The sequence below is a fragment of the Coenobita brevimanus genome, unplaced genomic scaffold, assembly GCF_032717465.1.
Source record: "Coenobita brevimanus isolate Jiangsu-jjx unplaced genomic scaffold, ASM3271746v2 jjx.HiC_scaffold_2825, whole genome shotgun sequence".
Classification (NCBI taxonomy): domain Eukaryota; kingdom Metazoa; phylum Arthropoda; class Malacostraca; order Decapoda; family Coenobitidae; genus Coenobita; species Coenobita brevimanus.
The window spans coordinates 165,001-172,500 of record NW_027643791.1 but is presented as its reverse complement, the minus strand read 5'-3'; the positions used below and the strand labels follow the sequence as shown (position 1 = coordinate 172,500).

The following is a 7,500-nucleotide window of genomic DNA, read 5'->3' as shown; positions in this document are numbered from 1 at the left end:
TGTAATTCCTCCCATCTTCTCTTGCTGTAATTCCTCCCATCTTCTCTTGCTGTAATTCCTCCCATCTTCTCTTGCTGTAATTCCTCCCATCTTCTCTTGCTGTAATTCCTCCCATCTTCTCTTGCTGTAATTCCTCCCATCTTCTCTTGCTGCTGCAATTCCTCCCATCTTCTCTTGCTGTAATTCCTCCCATCTTCTCTTGCTGTAATTCCTCCCATCTTCTCTTGCTGTAATTCCTCCATCTTCTCTTGCTGTAATTCCTCCCATCTTCTCTTGCTGTAATTCCTCCCATCTTCTCTTGCTGTAATTCCTCCCATCTTCTCTTGCTGTAATTCCTCCCATCTTCTCTTGCTGTAATTCCTCCCATCTTCTCTTGCTGTAATTCCTCCCATCTTCTCTTGCTGTAATTCCTCCCATCTTCTCTTGCTGTAATTCCTCCCATCTTCTCTTGCTGTAATTCCTCCCATCTTCTCTTGCTGTAATTCCTCCCATCTTCTCTTGCTGTAATTCCTCCCATCTTCTCTTGCTGTAATTCCTCCCATCTTCTCTTGCTGTAATTCCTCCCATCTTCTCTTGCTGTAATTCCTCCCATCTTCTCTTGCTGTAATTCCTCCCATCTTCTCTTGCTGTAATTCCTCCCATCTTCTCTTGCTGTAATTCCTCCCATCTTCTCTTGCTGTAATTCCTCCCATCTTCTCTTGCTGTAATTCCTCCCATCTTCTCTTGCTGTAATTCCTCCCATCTTCTCTTGCTGTAATTCCTCCCATCTTCTCTTGCTGTAATTCCTCCCATCTTCTCTTGCTGTAATTCCTCCCATCTTCTCTTGCTGTAATTCCTCCCATCTTCTCTTGCTGTAATTCCTCCCATCTTCTCTTGCTGTAATTCCTCCCATCTTCTCTTGCTGTAATTCCTCCCATCTTCTCTTGCTGTAATTCCTCCCATCTTCTCTTGCTGTAATTCCTCCCATCTTCTCTTGCTGTAATTCCTCCCATCTTCTCTTGCTGTAATTCCTCCCATCTTCTCTTGCTGTAATTCCTCCCATCTTCTCTTGCTGTAATTCCTCCCATCTTCTCTTGCTGTAATTCCTCCCATCTTCTCTTGCTGTAATTCCTCCCATCTTCTCTTGCTGTAATTCCTCCCATCTTCTCTTGCTGTAATTCCTCCCATCTTCTCTTGCTGTAATTCCTCCCATCTTCTCTTGCTGTAATTCCTCCCATCTTCTCGTGAACTAATTACTCACATCTACTATTGCTGTAATTCCTCCCATCTTCTCTTGCTGTAATTCCTCCATCTTCTCTTGCTCTAATTCCTCCCATCTTCTCTTGCTGTAATTCCTCCCATCTTCTCTTGCTGTAATTCCTCCCATCTTCTCTTGCTGTAATTCCTCCCATCTTCTCTTGCTGTAATTCCTCCCATCTTCTCTTGCTGTAATTCCTCCCATCTTCTCTTGCTGTAATTCCTCCCATCTTCTCTTGCTGTAATTCCTCCCATCTTCTCTTGCTGTAATTCCTCCCATCTTCTCTCTCTTGCTGTAATTCCTCCCATCTTCTCTTGCTGTAATTCCTCCCATCTTCTCTTGCTGTAATTCCTCCCATCTTCTCTTGCTGTAATTCCTCCCATCTTCTCTTGCTGTAATTCCTCCATCTTCTCTTGCTGTAATTCCTCCCATCTTCTCTTGCTGTAATTCCTCCCATCTTCTCTTGCTGTAATTCCTCCCATCTTCTCTTGCTGTAATTCCTCCCATCTTCTCTTGCTGTAATTCCTCCCATCTTCTCTTGCTGTAATTCCTCCCATCTTCTCTTGCTGTATTTTGATGTGATCTTCTCTTGCTGTAATTCCTCCCATCTTCTCTTGCTGTAATTCCTCCCATCTTCTCTTGCTGTAATTCCTCCCATCTTCTCTTGCTGTAATTCCTCCCATCTTCTCTTGCTGTAATTCCTCCCATCTTCTCTTGCTGTAATTCCTCCCATCTTCTCTTGCTGTAATTCCTCCCATCTTCTCTTGCTGTAATTCCTCCCATCTTCTCTTGCTGTAATTCCTCCCATCTTCTCTTGCTGTAATTCCTCCCATCTTCTCTTGCTGTAATTCCTCCCATCTTCTCTTGCTGTAATTCCTCCCATCTTCTCTTGCTGTAATTCCTCCCATCTTCTCTTGCTGTAATTCCTCCCATCTTCTCTTGCTGTAATTCCTCCCATCTTCTCTTGCTGTAATTCCTCCCATCTTCTCTTGCTGTAATTCCTCCCATCTTATCTAGCTGTAATTCCTCACATCTTCTTCTCTGCTGTAATTCCTCCCATCTTCTCTTGCTGTAATTCCTCCCATCTTCTCTTGCTGTAATTCCTCCCATCTTCTCTTGCTGTAATTCCTCCCATCTTCTCTTGCTGTAATTCCTCCCATCTTCTCTTGCTGTAATTCCTCCCATCTTCTCTTGCTGTAATTCCTCCCATCTTCTCTTGCTGTAATTCCTCCCATCTTCTCAAGCTGTAATTCCTCCCATCTTCTCTTGCTGTAATTCCTCCCATCTTCTCTTGCTGTAATTCCTCCCATCTTCTCTTGCTGTAATTCCTCCCATCTTCTCTTGCTACGTAATTCCTCCCATCTTCTCTTGCTGTGTAATTCCTCCCATCTTCTCTTGCAGTAATTCCTCCCCTCTGCTCTTGCTGTAATTCCTCCCCACTTCTCTTGCTGTAATTCCTCCCATCTTCTCTTGCTGTAATTCCTCCCATCTTCTCTTGCTGTAATTCCTCCCATCTTCTCTTGCTGTAATTCCTCCCATCTTCTCTTGCTGTAATTCCTCCCATCTTCTCTTGCTGTAATTCCTCCCATCTTCTCTTGCTGTAATTCCTCCCATCTTCTCTGGCTGTACGTCCTCCCATCTGCTCTTGCTGTAATTCCTCCCATCTTCTCTTTATGTAATACCTCCCAACATCTCTTGCTGTAATTCCTCACAACTTCTCTTGCTGTAATTCCTCCCATCTTCTCTTGCTGTAATTCCTCCCATCTTCTCTTGCTGTAATTCCTCCCATCTTCTCTTGCTGTAATTCCTCCCATCTTCTCTTGCTGTAATTCCTCCCATCTTCCTTCTTGCTGTAATTCCTCCCATCTTCTCTGTTGTAATTCCTCCCATCTTCTCTTGCTGTAATTCCTCCCATCTTCTCTTGCTGTAATTCCTCCCATCTTCTCTTGCTGTAATTCCACCCATCTTCTCTTGCTGTAATTCAACCCATCTTCTCTTGCTCTAATTCCTCCCATCTTATCTTTGGGTAATTAGTCCCATCTTCTCTTGCTGTAATTTCCTCCCATCTTCTCTCTTGCTGTAATTCCTCCCCTCTTCTCTTTATGTAATTCCTCCCATCTTCTCTTGCTGTAATTCATCCCATCTTCTCTTGCTGTAATTCCTCCCATCTTCTCTTGCTGTAATTCCTCCCATCTTCTCTTGCTGTAATTCTCCCATCTTCTCTTGCTGCAATTCTCCCATCTTCTCTTGCTCTAATTCTCCCATCTTCTCTTGCTCTAATTCCTCCCATCTTCTCTTGCTGTAATTCTCCCATCTTCTCTTGCTGTAATTCCTCCCATCTTCTCTTGCTGTAATTCCTCCCATCATCTCTTACTGAAAATCCTCCCATCTTCTCTCTGCTGTAATTCCTCCCATCTTCTCTTGCTGTAATTCCTCCCATCTTCTCTTGCTGTAATTCCTCCCATCTTCTTCTTGCTGTAATTCTCCCATCTTCTCTTGCTGTAATTCTTCCCATCTTCTCTTGCTGTAATTCTTCCCATCTTCTCTTGCTGTAATTCTTCCCATCTTCTCTTGCTGTAATTCTTCCCATCTTCTCTTGCTGTAATTCTTCCCATCTTCTCTTGCTGTAATTCTTCCCATCTTCTCTTGCTGTAATTCTTCCCATCTTCTCTTGCTGTAATTCCTCCCATCTTCTCTTGCTGTAATTCCTCCCATCTTCTCTTGCTGTAATTCCTCCCATCTTCTCTTGCACTCATTCTCTTGCTCTCCCATCTTCTCTTGCTGTAATTCCTCCCATCTTCTCTTGCTCTAATTCCTCCCATCTTCTCTTGCTGTAATTCCTCCCATCTTCTCTTGCTGTAATTCCTCCCATCTTCTCTTGCTGTAATTCCTCCCATCTTCTCTTGCTGTAATTCCTCCCATCTTCTCTTGCTGTAATTCCTCCATCTTCTCTTGCTGTAATTCCTCCATCTTCTCTTGCTGTAATTCCTCCATATTATCTTGCTGTAATTCCTTCCATCTTCTCTTGCTGTAATTCCTCCATCTTCTCTTGCTGTAATTCCTCCATCTTCTCTTGCTGTAATTCCTCCCATCTTCTCTTGCTGTAATTCCTCCATCTTCTCTTGCTGTAATTCCTCCCATCTTCTCTTGCTGTAATTCCTCCCATCTTCTCTTGCTCTAATTCCTCCCATCTTCTCTTGCTCTAATTCCTCCCATCTTCTCTTGCTCTAATTCCTCCATCTTCTCTTGCTCTAATTCCTCCATATTATCTTGCTCTAATTCCTCCATCTTCTCTTGCTCTAATTCCTCCCATCTTCATCCTCTCTTGCTTTCTTTCTTTATTCCAGACTCATTATCCTGCTCCATCTCCTTTATTTACATCAGTTATCATTTATTCATTCTTGCCTTGTGTCTGTGAATAAAGAAGCTTATCGTAAATTTATTGTTTATTGTCATCTCATTCTCCCTCTCCTTCTCCATTATTCCTTCCTCACTTGTGCCACACCCATTCCCTCTCTCTCTCTCTCTCTCTCTCTCTCTCTCTCTCTCTCGTGTTTTCATTGCATCGGTATCGTCTTATTAGCCTTCTGTACTGCTTGCCGTCCTTTTATTGCCGTCTTTACTTATTACCCGTCCCCCACCCCCCTTGAGGGGCTCGGGGACGGGTGTTGTTTCCACTCGGTTTGTCTGTTTGTTTGTCTGTCTGTCTGTCTGTCTGTTAACAACTTAACGCTAAAACTACTGGTGTTATTTTGACTAAAGTTACAGGTATGATGGCCTGTGACCTGATTACCTGACTCAATTTTGGGCCAAACTGGGCCAAGGCCCAGGCTGTGGCCCCCAAAATGTAAACTGTAAAAATCGTGTTTTCGCCACAACTCCTTTCCAATTCATCATATCGACATGAAACCCAAACCTAAAGGTGCATCTTTCAAATCTGCATCCTATAACATGCCTCATTACATCAGGGGGGTCACCCCCAGTTAGCGGTAGGGGGGTCGATGTCAGGTGCGTTGGGCCTAAAGTTTCAAGTGGGCATAAAATCGTCAATTTTCACCCGAATTACTCCAAATTTGATATGTGACATCTTTGACGAGATAGCCTGTTGTGTTTATGCGTCAGCACTAAAATGACTGCCGGGGACCGGTTTGCTGTGCCTTGGCACTGCTTCTTGTTGCCTCTTTGCTAATTACTAATTGCCCTCTTTACTTGTTACCCCCTTTACTTATTGCCCTCCTTACTTATTGCCCAATTTAATTATTGCCCTCTTTACTTATTGCCCTCTTTACTTATTGCCCTCTTTACTTATTGCCTCTTTACTTATTGCCTCTTTACTTATTGCCCTCTTTACTTATTGCCTTTTTACTTATTGCCCAATTTACTTATTGCCTCTTTACTTATTGCCTCTTTACTTATTGCCTCTTTACTTATTGCCCAATTTACTTATTGCCTCTTTACTTATTGCCTCTTTACTTATTGCCTCTTTACTTATTGCCTCTTTACTTATTGCCTCTTTACTTATTGCCTCTTTACTTATTGCCTCTTTACTTATTGCCCAATTTACTTATTGCCCTCTTTACTTATTGCCTCTTTACTTATTGCCTCTTTACTTATTGCCCTCTTTACTTATTGCCCTCTTTACTTATTGCCTCTTTACTTATTGCCTCTTTACTTATTGCCCAATTTACTTATTGCCTCTTTACTTATTGCCTCTTTACTTATTGCCTCTTTACTTATTGCCTCTTTAATTATTGCCTCTTTAATTATTGCCTCTTTACTTATTGCCTCTTTATGCCTACTTAATTTATTGCCTCTCTTCCCCTTTTTTTCCAGGAAAATATTAAGCGAGTGGCGTGGGGACGAGGCATGAAAGGAAAGTCGGACAATTCAGCCATAGATTAAAGGAAAGGAAAGGATAAGGAAGAAGGAGAGATGGGAGGAGGAGGAGGAGGAGGAGGAAGAAACGGAAGGAAAAGTAGAGGAGGTTTGAAAGTGAGAGGGAAAACTGAGATAAAAGTCCTGGAAATGAGATAGTGCTATTGAAAAAGTGTTGTGTGCAGTGGCTTTGTATCTAAGGTATGGAAGTACAAAAACAGACTTCTTGATGCAGGACCAATGACGGAGAAATTAGAGTGAAAGAGAGAAAGTGTGAGAAAGTGAAAGAAGGAGTGAGAGAAGAGATGAAGAAATGTTAAAATCCACTAAGGTGTATGAGTCAGATTTCAGTCGTATTTAAATGCCGGACAATTATCCTTTTTTTTTTTGTTGAAGGAAGAAAGAACCAAAGGCCAGGAGCCAGCAAGATTGTTCCCTCCAAGAAAAAATAAAAGCCAGATAACAGTTTTTTTTTTAATGAAGGAAGAAAGAACCAAAGGCCAGGAGCCAGCAAGATTGTTCCCTCCAAGAAAAAATAAAAGCCAGATAACAGAGAGCCAGATTCAAGATCCGTTCATTTCGAGATGCCTGGACACACTGCGTTTGAAAGACTGGTGATCATAGGAAGTAAGAAATAAGACAGTGGGAGACAGTTCCAGAGTTGACCTGTTGCATAAATGAAGGACTGGGAGTAACGGTTAACTCTTGCATTATTGCAGTAGTTAAGCCCAAAGAAAAGATCCAGTCACTTAGAAGCTACATAAGGTGCATGCAAGCAGGGAAATTCATGACGAAGGAATGTTTTGGTGGATTCCTGATAGTACTGCAAGAACCCCACAGAAAATCACAAGAAAAAATTAAAGAAAACTGGAAAAAATCTAGTGGCTTGGAACTTGGGTAAGGTAAATACAGGAAGTGATGCTGAGACAGGAGGAAGAGTTACATGCATCCTGAGTGCTGTGAACCCCAGTAGAGAAATGCAGGCTAATGATATACTGAAATGGGTTGACAGTACAGGGAAAGGCAGCTATGAAATCTGAGGGAAGATTGAAAATTAGACACCGGCATTGAAGAGTGAATGACCAAAATGATGAGGAAGACAGGACGCTTGTTAGGGTGGACCTGACCGGGGCTACACACACCATGACCTTCCTTGACACAGTAAGGAACAGTACGGAGTCTGAAGTCAGGCAAGGTCAGGGCATCTTAGGGGCACTGCTCCGCTCTGCTGGAGGAGTAGCTGGAGGAGGAGGGAGGCAGGAGGAAGTGAAGGAGGAGGTGGATGGTCAAAACTCCACATCCATCGTCAGCCAGGCTCTCTTCTTCACCGTAAGCACAGGCAGAGGCTTAAATCTCCAAGAATCTGTCAATCCCACTAACGCAAATGA

At 42.8% G+C, this 7,500-nt stretch overlaps 1 protein-coding gene across 1 annotated transcript in view; it reads left to right on the top strand.

Moving 5' to 3' along the window:
- Window positions 1–7,500, top strand: part of LOC145390097 (G-protein coupled receptor moody-like) — a 52,645-nt gene that overhangs the window by 22,680 nt on the left and 22,465 nt on the right. The window lies entirely within an intron of this gene.